Source organism: Taudactylus pleione, unplaced genomic scaffold (genome assembly GCF_031769625.1).
Source record: "Taudactylus pleione unplaced genomic scaffold, aTauple2 ptg000352l, whole genome shotgun sequence".
Lineage (NCBI taxonomy): Eukaryota > Metazoa > Chordata > Amphibia > Anura > Myobatrachidae > Taudactylus > Taudactylus pleione.
This window is the reverse complement of record NW_028284753.1, coordinates 6,960,712-6,972,978: the sequence shown is the minus strand read 5'-3', so window position 1 is coordinate 6,972,978 and position 12,267 is coordinate 6,960,712. Positions and strand designations below refer to the sequence as shown.

The 12,267-nt window shown below is 44.2% G+C and overlaps 1 protein-coding gene across 3 annotated transcripts in view; it reads right to left on the bottom strand.

Annotated features, from left to right (window-relative positions):
• The window catches only part of LOC148508642 (uncharacterized), a 153,654-nt gene that overhangs the window by 133,544 nt on the left and 7,843 nt on the right, over positions 1 to 12,267 (bottom strand). The window lies entirely within an intron of this gene.

The following is a 12,267-nucleotide window of genomic DNA, read 5'->3' as shown; positions in this document are numbered from 1 at the left end:
CATTTCTGCCTCTGTCTTCATTTCCTCACCCACCACCTCCAGTCCATTAGACCCCCTTCCCTCCCTACACCCCATCACTCCACAAACAACATCGAAAACAAAAGACCACAACACACTATTACTCCAGCATTACACCCATAGGGCAAGCGCACCCTCCGCACCCTCTACCCCATTATATCGTTACACAGGACCCGGTACTCCTGCTTTTAGGAAGGTGCAGCACCCTGACACAAACAATACATCTCACATCCCATCTGCCCATACAGCAGAGCGCAGTTCTAACCCATCATTTACGTTGCTGATAAGTGTGACTAACGCACACACACACAGAAAAAAAACACATTATTTTTAATTTAATTATTATTTTTTTGCACTTGGGGGGGAGCACCCCTGAACAAGACAGCAGCCCCTTGATAAACAACAGATGCCGCAATTCTGTGCAGCTATGTTGCTGATAAGTGTAGATAATGTGCACACACACAGAAATTTTTTAATTTTTTATTTTTTTTGCACTAGGGGGGGAGAGCACCCCTGATGGACATAGCACCACCTGGACAACACATCAGCACCCCTTATGGACTGCAGTGACACAGGAGCCTTCTGTCTGCAGCACAGCTCCTTCTAGTATATAATATAGACAGTGTCAGTAACCACCCTAAGGACAACAGGCACAGCACAGCCCAGCACAGCAGCCAGCCCTAGTAAATGGATATGGACGGAAAGGACAACAGCCAGCCAGCCAGCCAGCCAGTCCCTATGACAAGTGACAACAGCCAGCCCCTATGCAGTATGGACATTAATAAGCCAGTGACAAGTGAAAACAGTAGCCAGCCCCTTAAACATACAGTAAGTTGCAACAGCACAGCACAGCTCCCTCCTTTCTCCTCACTCCCCATAGCCAGAATGAAAATGGCGGCGATCGCGGAACCTTTTATACAATCCAAAACCAGTGAGAAGATGAAGTTTTGCCTCGTTTTGAGATCCGAGTCAGGCTGGAAAACCCGAGCCGACTCAGATCTGGCTCGGATCACCTAATTTTGGATGGGTTCGGATCTCTGAAATCCGAACCCGCTCATCTCTAGTAGTGATGAAGATGTTTTGTCTTTGAAAACATTAAAAGGAATAATTTTTTATATTTCTATTTCTGCCCTCTTAATTCGGATTCTTATTCATGGCTGCAGTCACATTGTTAGCCCTTTTGAGTGAGCACCTTGACGGTGGGAAAATAAGGACGAGTGCATTAATTTTTATTAGAGATGAGCCAAACCCTCCCGAGTTTTAAGATCCAGGGTGAGAACCAAACGTGCGTTCGGTTCCCCCGCCGGGCCGGATCTGAAACCGAGGCAAAACGTCACGGATGAGAATCTTGTGGCTCGCGGGTTTTGGATTCTATAAAAGGTCCCCCCGGCCGGCGCCATTTCACTCCGGCTGTGGAGAGTGAAGTGGGAAGGTGGGAAGGTTTGGTGTTGTCCATCTGGCTAGTGCTGCTGTCCAAGTGTCCATCTGGCTTGTGCTGCTGTCCAAGTGTCCATCTGGCTGGTGTTGTGCTGTTGCTATGTTTCTACTGTACATCTGAGCTGGCTGCTGGTGTTGTCGATCTGGGCTGTGCTGTGTGCTGTTGTCCATACAGAAGAAGAGGGGGACTGCTAGGGCCAGATTAAGTATGGGGGGGTGACAGGGGTGGTCGTCCCTGGGCCCCCACACATAGAGGGGCCCCCACACAGGATTGATGTGACCCTGCCAAGAACAGGTGTCCAGCAGCACCTGTTCCTGGGTGTAGTGGCTGTTCTATTGCATGCAGCACAGACTCAGAGCGGCTCCCGAGTCCCCTCATTAGCATCATGTGACACATATCCATGATGCTGAGGAGGGAACCCAGGAGTAGCTCTGCCGGCCAGGACACATAAGGTAAGAGAGGCTCTGTATGGGGCTGGAGGGGTGTGCGGGACCAGACAGTCACAGGCACCTTGTGGCTGTAGGGGATGGAGGTGGTTGGGTAGGGTAGGCACAGGCGCTGTGTGGCTTGGAGGATGCCCCACAATATAGTTGCCCCAGGGCCCCCACAAGCCTTAATGCGGCCCTGGGGGCTGCAGTGGCTCCTGTGTCACTGGTTGCAGTTCATAAAGGGGTGCTGCTATGTTGTCCAGGGGCTGCTCTGTCCATCAGGGGTGTGTTGTCCAGGGGGTGCTCTGTCCATCAGGGGTGCTCTTCACCCCCAGTGTGAAATTTTTATTTGTTTTTAAAGTATTTTGTTTTCTGTGTGCGTGTTAACAATCCGCACTTATCCGCAATGTAGCTGCACTAGGGGTGTTGCCTGTGTCATTTATCAAGGGGCTACTGCCTAATTCTGGGGTTCTCTCCCCCCAAGTTCCCTTAAAAAATTTCAAATAAAAAAAAGAAGTTTTTTCCTGTGTGTGTGCTTGTTAACATTACACACTTATTCTTAATGTAGCTGCACTAGGGGTGTTGCCTGTGTCCTTTATCAAGGGGCTGCTGCCTAATTCAGGGGTCTTCTCCCCCCCTCCCAAGTGCCTCAAAAAAAAAAAACACTTATTTTTTATATGTGTGCTTTAGCTGCAACTTAACTGCTCTATAATTGCTTGGTGACACTGCTGCAAGACCACAGTGAGTATAGAGGACAGTCACAGGACTGAGAGCAGGATCCACACACCAGTCTTGTAGCTGCCGGCAGCAGTCATGATGATGATGATGCAAGACCATCAACGTCATGTATGAAGGCCGATGCACCATGGCTTAAGTCAGGCCATGTAAAAAACCCAGTAAAATCAACTTTTACCCTGTTAAATTCCAAGAAAAAAAATCTAAAGCTAAGTTAGCTTTAGAGAAACAAAAAAGTTGGCAATATGCCATTCACTACACGAAGTGGCAAGGAAAGGATAAGGCCTTGGCCTTTATTTATGACTGGTGGTTCTAGTGATGATTTAATCTCTTCTGCTTGTAGGAGAGGTACAAAAAAAATGTAAATTGTTAAGATGAGTAAGACACCAGATCCAACTATGTGCTCCGAAAAATCACAAGTCCCCGAGGAGAGCCCAAGTGTGTCCGCTGTGCCATGTGTGAGCCTGACCTTTCTAATACTGTACTTGAAGAGGATCCTCTTTCCACCATTTGTGTGCCCTCTGCAAATGTGGGGATGAGCAGCACAAGTCAACATGCTGATGTAGAAATAGGGGATGCTTCTGTGGAATTGCACCAGGAGGATGAGGAGGATATTTATGTAGTTGGCGATAACAAGGATGATGAGGATGTCGATGATGATGTGGCTGTTGTTGCGGAGGAGGTTTGTGTTAAAAAAAACTGCAAATAATCAGACAACAGTTGTTGCCCATGGTGGAAAAAATCCCATTGTTGCCTAGCCTGGGCAATGGACCAAAAAATCCACTTCACATGTGTGGAATTATTTCCACCCAATCCAGACAACCTTTGCCAAGCCATTTGTAATCGTTGCCATGTAACAGTGAGTAGAGGTAAGGACCTTAGCCATCTAGGAACCTCCTCCCTGCTATGTCACTTGCAGCGCATTCATCAAATTGGAAAGGGTATTTAAAATTCTGAAACTTTGGGGACAAAAAAAGCGAACAACAATCAGTCCAGTGTCACCTATCTGGATCCAAGCACCTGCAATCTCCACCACCTACACCTGCATCATCATCAACATCCTCATTCATGATTGGAAGTATCCTACATCCAATATCATATGGAATGACTCCTCTCCTATCCATTGTTCCTCAGAAGGATCCTTGAGTGCTATGCCTGCTGCTGCTGTTGCTGTGAGTGGACCTTCATCCCAGAAGGGGACCAGGAAGAAGACTACTTTTATTAGTTCAACCAAACAATTGACTTTCAGACAGTCCTTTGCATTGACGAACAAGTATGAAAGCAAACACTCAGTTGCACAGCGGATTACTGACGCCATAACAGCTATGCTGGTATTAGATGTGCGTTCAGTATCCATCTTTAAAGCAGTGGGTTTTAGACAGTTAATGGAGGCCCTATGTCCCCGCTACCATGTCCCTTCTAGATTCCACTTCTCTAGAATAGCAATTCCCAATCTGTACAAGGACATTAAAAGAAACCTTATTAATGTCCTCCGGAATGCCATTGTGCCCACTGTCCACTTAACCTCAGATATGTGGACAAGTGGGACAGGGCAAACTAAAGTTTACATGACTGTGGCAGCCCACTGGGTATGTGTATTGCCTCCAACAGTGCAAACAGCAGCAGCTAACAAATGCCAGCTCATTCTGAGGCAGGCTACTCTGTGTATCACTGGTTCCACTAAGAGGCATACCACTGAGAACCTCTTAGAAAAACTCAGGGAAATCACTGCAAAATGGCTTACCCCACTTGGACTCTCCTCGAGATTTGTGATTTCTGACAATGCCAGCAATATTGTGCAAGCATTACATGTGGGATGTCACGACCCTGTCTAGTTTTCACCTTTTGCCTGGAGACTTACCCATGCCAGCTGTCTCATGGATCTGTGTGTGTAATCTGCCTGGGAGATCTGCTCTGACCATGTTGGCTGCAGCACATCTCTGTGTGCATTCATTTCCACAGTGATTATTCACCTGGACCCTCCTCTGTCTGTGAACACTGCTAGCCTTGATTGGAATCACAGGTGTAGTTCTGACTCTCAGTACTGCAGAGATCATTGCTCCCTCTGCATGTTGTGCCTCCACCACTCAGAGTGCTACTGCCAGACCACCTGACCATATCCTCCAATTCCTGCGAGACCCAGGGTATAAACACCCTCCTCTGATAGCATTCTGGGCCTGAACATCTTGTTACTTCCCGTGGTGTATAGTTGTGCTACTTCTGAGTACAAGTGTATCCCAGGCTCCTTCTGGTTCCTAGACCAGTTCATTCGGTAACCCTGCTAACAGCTATACCTGGTGCATCCTGCAATCCTGTTGGTTCCTAGACCAGTTCATCTGAAAATCCTGCTTACAGCAAGACCTGGCAAATCCAGAAATCCTGCTTACAGCAATACCTGGCAAATCCAGAAATCCTGCTTACAGCAATACCTGGCAATCCAGAAATCCTGCTTACAGCAATACCTGGCAAATCCAGAAGTCCTGCTTACAGCAATACCTGGAGCATCCAGAAACCCTGCTAGTTCCCAGGCCAGTGCAACTCGTGTGTTTCAGCATAAGCTATAAGTGAGTTCCTGCGCTCCTGACCTTAGCCTTGTGCTCCGCTGCTTGCCCTACTCCTGGTTGGTCCCTGGCTCCCTGCAAACCTGCACCATGTTACCCTGCCTTGCTTCCTGCTGTGGATCAACTCCTGCTCCTTCTACCTTCCCACTCCTACATGAAGCTTAAGTTCCCAAACCTACCTATTCCTTCCTGAACCTTTTTCCCAATTACCCAATCCAGCCTGCACCTGAGTTCCAGCCTTTGTCACAGCATTTCCGGAATACCCTGTTTAGCCCTTGTCCCAGCATTACCTGATTTCCCTTTAGCCATTGTCAAATCTCTCCAGTCCGGAGTCAAAGCCCAAGTTCTTCAGTTCAATCCACGTCACTCCAGTCTGGAGTCAAAGCCCAAGTTCTTCAGTTCAATACACGTCACTCCCGTCCGGAGTCAAAGCCCAAGTTCTTCAATTCAATCCACGCTACTCCAGTCCTGAGTCAAGCCCAAGTTCTTCAGTTACCCGTTCCACTCTACTCCAGTCTGGAGTCAGAGTCAAGTTCCAAGTTCACCAGTTCAACTCAGCAAGTCTTCCTGCCGGTCCCAGTCCGGTTCCTCCAAGTTTTCTACTGGTTCCAAGTTCCTGTCATTTATCATCAAAGGCAGTTCTCAGTGCCCCATAAGTCTTTGCAATAGAGCTATTTACCTCATCTATGATTCCTGTCATGCCGGTCTCCGCTGAATCCAGTTCATCACCTGAGTCAGGTAACTCTCAGACACCAAACATGACATGGGAGAATTCAAACACATCCCATGTTTCACACAATTAATTTGGTGGTGCAACATTTTTTTAAAAAATGACAGGGGCGTGAAGGAGATGCTCTCAGTGGCCCGTAAGATTTCTGGAAGTTTTTGACATTCAGCAACTGTGTATCAAAGATTGCAGAACCAGCAAGAACTGTTGAATTTGGCCCCCTGCCATCAGCTGAAGCAAGAGATAGTAATAAGGTGGAATTCTACCCTCTATATGCTTCAGTGGATGGAGGAGCAGCAAAAGACCATCCAAAGCTACACTATGGCCTATGACATAGGGAGAGGAGTGGGAATGCATCTTAGTCAAGAGCAATGGAGAATAATTTCCTGTTGTGCAAATTTCTCAAACCCTTTGAACTTGCCACATGTGAAGTTAGTTCAGACATTGCCACCTTGAGTCAGGTCATTCCCCTAATCAGACTTTTGCAAAAGCAGCTGGAGAAACTGAAGGAGGAGCTGATATGGAGTGATTTCGTTATGTATGTCGGACTGGTAGATCAAGACCTTCATTTGCTTCACCAGGATCCAAGGGTCGTCAATCTCTTGAAATCAGATCACTATATTTTGGCGACCGTACTTGTTCCAAGGTTTAAGTCATACCTTGTGTCTTTCTTTCTGACAGACATAAATCTGAAAAGATGCTGTTGGTGAAAAAATTGTCAGCTGAATTGGCACTTGACAAGGCATCTTCTCCGCCTTTAGTTTCTGCAGCTGCCAGGGAAAAACTACATTTTCCTAAGAGACCCACTGCTGGTGGTGATGCTGATCAGTAAGCAAAAACTAGTGATATCTGGTTGGGTCTGAAAGAACTGCCTACAATGAGTGACATGTGTACCGTGACTTTGTCGGATACGGTCACCATTCAGAGAATGGTGAATGACTATTTTAGGGATAGCACCCAAATAGGCATGTCAGACAGTCCGTTTCACTACTCGCAGGAAAAAGAGGCAATTTGGAGTCCCTTACACAAACTGGCTTTGCTGTACTTAAGTTGCCCACCCTCAAGTGTGTACTCTGAAAGAGTTTTCAGCGCAGCCAGGAACCTTGTCAGTGATCGGCGTAGGAGATTAATTCCCCAGAATGTGGAAAAGATGATGTTCATCAAAATGAATTACAAATTCCACAAGGAAGACCTTTACCAGCAATTAAGTAAAAAAATCTACAGAAGAGTCTGTAATGGTGGATTCCAGCGGGGACAAATTAATATTGTGTGAAGAAGAGGATGTACACACTGATGGGGATGATGATGATGATGATGACAATGTCGACATGTGATCTTACCAATGTTGTAAAGCCAGTTTGTGTATGGGATCATTGCCAACAATGTCCACTGCGCATTGGCAGTTTGTTTTGTGGGGGGTCCAAACAAACCAATCATTTCAGCCACAGGTGGCATCCCTGTCGCTGAAGTAATTGGTTTGTTAAACTGTGAATGTCCTGTTTCATATATACAACATAAGGATGGTTGGGAGGGCCCAAGCACAATTCCATCTTGCACCTTCTTCCTTTCCATTATGTGCTGTTTGGGGCATTGCTGCCTGACATATTTAATGTTATGGTTTATGAATGTCCAGAAACTGTAATGGCCACAGACAGCATCTCCTGTATGCCCCTTTCATTTTTTTTAAAGAAAATTCTGAACCAACTGCTGCTTGTGTCAACCCAGCGGCACAAGTCACACAACAGTGACATTCAGCCCAGGGTTCTGAGCCCTCAAGGCTGCTACACGGCCCAAAGGCCGCATCCTGCTGCACGGTCCAAAGGCCACCTGTAGTCACTCCTCACCAGGCCTTAAGGCTCTAACGGCTGCAACTTGCCAAGAGTTACAGCCCTCAACACCGTTGCAGGACTGGTTCCTAATCATAGCTCTGTATTCCAGTACTGCTCAGCCCAGAGGCTGCATCAGCAATTAACTATCAACTATCAATTCTTACTTCAGTCAGTGGCTGCACCAATTATCAAGTATCAACTCTTCTTACTTCAGTCAGTGGCTGAGCCAACTATCAATTCTTCAGCCAGTGGCTGCACCAATTATGAAGTATCAACTCTTCTTACTTCAGCCAGTGGCTGCGCCAACTATCAGCTATCAATTCCTCCTTCAGTCAATGACTGTATCAATTATCAACTATCAATTCTTCAATCCTCAAGGGGTACCTTAGCCATCATCTTTGCACAGTCCTCAACTCTATTTATCACTCAATTTTGAGCCAGCAAGCTGGATGCAACCTTTTGGCCCTTAACTAGATGAAAAAATCCATATTGTGAGCTGTGAGGTGGTCAAAATTGACTGGACATGAGTGGAAATAAATGTTATTGAGGTTAATAATACTGTAGGAACAAAAACAGGCCCATTTAATGTGATTTTAGCTGTTTTTATGATTTTTTTAAGAAAACATCCAGATCCAAAACCAAAACATGGGGGTCAGCGCACATCCCTCATTTTTAGGACTATAATATATATATATATTAATTACAAACCCCTTGCGTTTGCTCCTGGATGGCTCTGTAGTATTTCTGCTGCATGTTTAGCCTAGGAGTGTAGCAGCGAAAACCAGGGCCATAACTAAGGTACATGGCTGTTCTGATGGATAAATTCTGCTGCAGGTGCAGCTTCACCAGCGCTCTTCTACATCTAGAGCAGGTGAGTTATACTGCCTAATTATTGTGTATCATCACTGAAGCCATTGGATTCACACTATATTTGGCAGTGACACCTGGATAACAGTAGTACACCAGAATCGGTACTTCTTCATTGTACAGGACAAATCAGATTTATCATGCCCCTTCCCCATGAGGTCACATCCGTTTTTCCGATGCTAATCTTATCTACCTATAACAAAATAAAGGGGGGGGGGGGGGAGAGAACCAATGCTCTTTCTGGCACAGGCCACCAAAAAATCTAGTTACAGCTCTGGCGCCACCCCTCCAACTGGTTAAGCCTAGTGTTGGTTTTGGAAAATAAGGTGGACTCCACAACATCACACCCCCTAATTTCAAATACCAGTCTAGGTTTGGAGACCCAGGGCTAGTCATGGAATTCGGGGGTGACCTCACACATTTTTTTTGTTTTTACCATTTATAAACATTTTAAGCAAACAAAGCTTGCTTAACCCAAACTTGCCTGACACAGGCACGTCTATTGTTTGGGTGAGTTTGCTATAATTTTCTGGTCGGTTTTTGGTAGTTTTTCATATATACAACTTGATTCCACACAAGATCAAATAGGACATAATTTATATAATAGATCCCAACATATTAGCTGTTTTGACAAAATACATATAGTACAGCTCTTGGTTGGTGGTGCTCCCAAATTTTAAGTACCTAAACTTTATATTTTTCTATTCTTGCCAGAAAGCAAGGAGAAGACAAAAAGCTGTTTTTTTGCCTTCTCCTTGCTTTGTGGCAAGAATAGAAAAATAAAAAGTTTTGGTAGTTTTTGCAAGCCAATGCATAGTAAATCTGCGATTTGTGTATGTGTCTATGTAAAATAGTTGGTTTGATGTTCTAAAGACGGTCATTTGTCAATTTTTCTGTCAATTTTGCCTTTAGTAAATGGGCAGATTGTAGAACTGATGGAAAAATTACCACAAAAAAAAACTGGACCCTTAGTAAATGTATCCCTAAATGGTCTGGTGTGGAAGAATTTATTTTTCTGATACTTTCCTCTTTCTTTCCAATAATGTAGTTTTTGGTTATACTTAGATGGCTGCACATAATACTAGTATTGATAAAAAATTTGTGTGAGATGCTTAGGTGAAGTAAAAATTGTGAAAAACAGTATTTGTTCTTGCCAATCAGAGACCTTAAGTTGGTTTTAGAGTTCATTGACTAAGGAGGTCAAAGAGGATACTGTAATAAATTATGAATGTAGACACACTCAACACAATCAACCTCCTTTTTGGGTTGATCAGTTGCCATGGAAACCTCTGAGTAGCGAATAAGTGACATCAGATGAACATACTGCTTTTAATCACTGCATAAGGGGGCTTAGATCGCTAGGAGCTTCCTGATTGGCTCCCTTCACTTTACAGTATAGTGCAAGAAGCTTCTGACTGCTTTGCTAAGTATAGGAGCAGCCATGCTGTTCCTGTGTAACACCTGTCTTGATTCTGGCCCTGAGCTGATTGCAAATTATATTGTCACTTGCCCTAATACATGCTTTGGACCAGAGTACTCTCTGGATTGCTGCCTGTCATTATGATCAGCTTTGGAGTAAGACCCTATTACTAGGTACCTAAGACCTGGATGCAACCAAATTTCAGTGACCACCTTCTCTCTTGGGAAATCGGGATGCTAAATGAAAAGTAAATGGTTTGCCTGGTTCTAGGGGCTTATTGCATAAATGTCAATGTCTGGCCTTACATATGCATTGAAACAGTTGCCAATGAAATCAATGATAGTGGAGACAAATAAAGCAAGATCTGTCACCCCTAACTCCTTCCTCTGTAGACTCCCTTAGCTATCTCCTATACCAATTATTGTGTTACCACTTACAGCTTAGCTATCTCCTATACCAATCATTGTGTTACCACTTACAGCTTAGCTATCTCCTATACCAATCATTGTGTTACCACTTACAGCTTAGCTATCTCCTATACCAATCATTGTGTTACCACTTACAGCTTAGCTATCTCCTATACCAATCATTGTGTTACCACTTACAGCATAGCTATCTCCTATACCAATCATTGTGTTACCACTTACAGCTTAGCTATCTCCTATACCAATCATTGTGTTCAGGGCCATAGCTAGGGTAGTACAGCAGGTGTCATCGCACAGGGCACCACAGGTGAGGGGGCGCTATTTGGGCATGTCAAATTTCTGTTTATTATCATTCTTGCTTGTAGCTTCCTCTTATTTCATCCCCAGCATCTCCTGGCCTCTCCTATCTCTTCCCTGGCCCTTCCCCATGAAGCCATGGCCCTTTTTTGGGTGCATTATGTCCCTTTGAAAAATGAGGGGGGGCGCCAATGCTCCTTCTAGCACAGGGCACCAAAATGTCTAGTTACGGCTCTGATTGTGTTACCACTTACAGCTTAGCTATCTCCTATACCAGTCATTGTGTTACCACTTACAGCTTAGCTATCTCCTATACCAATCATTGTGTTACCACTTACAGCTTAGCTATCTCCTATACCAATCATTGTGTTACCACTTACAGCTTAGCTATCTCCTATACCAATCATTGTGTTACCACTTACAGCTTAGCTATCTCTTATACCAATCATTGTATTACCACTTACAGCTTAGCTATCTCCTATACCAATCATTGTGTTACCACTTACAGCTTAGCTATCTCCTATACCAATCATTGTGTTACGACTTACAGCTTAGCTATCTCCTATAGCAATCATTGTGTTACGACTTACAGCTTAGCTATCTCCTATACCAATCATTGTGTTACCACTTACAGCTTAGCTATCTCCTATACCAATCATTGTGTTACATCTTACAGCTTAGCTATCTCCTATACCAATCATTGTGTTACGACTTACAGCTCACCATTTCTTGTGGGATATGGAAATCACCGATCCTTTGGCTTCGTTGGCAACTTTCCTAAGTAAACTTGGGAGGATGTCCTCCTTCCATATCTGTCTCTGCCTTCCGCATTCCCTTCCTCCATGCTCTGTCCGTCACTCTAACTTAACTACACAAAGCCAAATTAATTAAAATGAAAAATGTAATTGTTAAATGACTGAATATGATCTGCATGGATAATATTTAACAAATGTTGTAATTCATCTGCCAGACCTGTATATCTGGGTGTGTTCGCATCATATTAGAAAAAATAATAAGGGAGCACACACTCAGCTGCTGATTTAAAATGTATTTACTTAGATCTGTTTAATAAACAATATATAAAACACAGGTGGAAAAAAAATCATTGTACATAAATTAGCACCAACAACCGATATTGCACATGCTACTTGATATTGTTAGTATAAATAGTCAGTTGGCAAGTAGTAATTAGGCAGCAAAGCACAGATGATTAGATGGTAAATCAGAGTCATGCAGCAATAGCACAGATATTTACGTAGTTCAGAAGTCTATCTTAAAGTGGCACAGTGCCGCGTGTTGTTAGTTATACAGCTTTTACACCTAAATTCCGGGTCCAAACGACCTCCCTAAAGCTTAAATAGAGAAATTGACTATATTGCATGCATGTAAAACAACTTTTCAACTGAGCTTTGCTTTAATCCATCAGATGGCTGCACTGTGCCACTTTTAGATAGACTTCTGAACTAAATATCTAACGATATCAAGTAGAATGTGCAATATCGGTTGTTGGTGCTAATTTCTC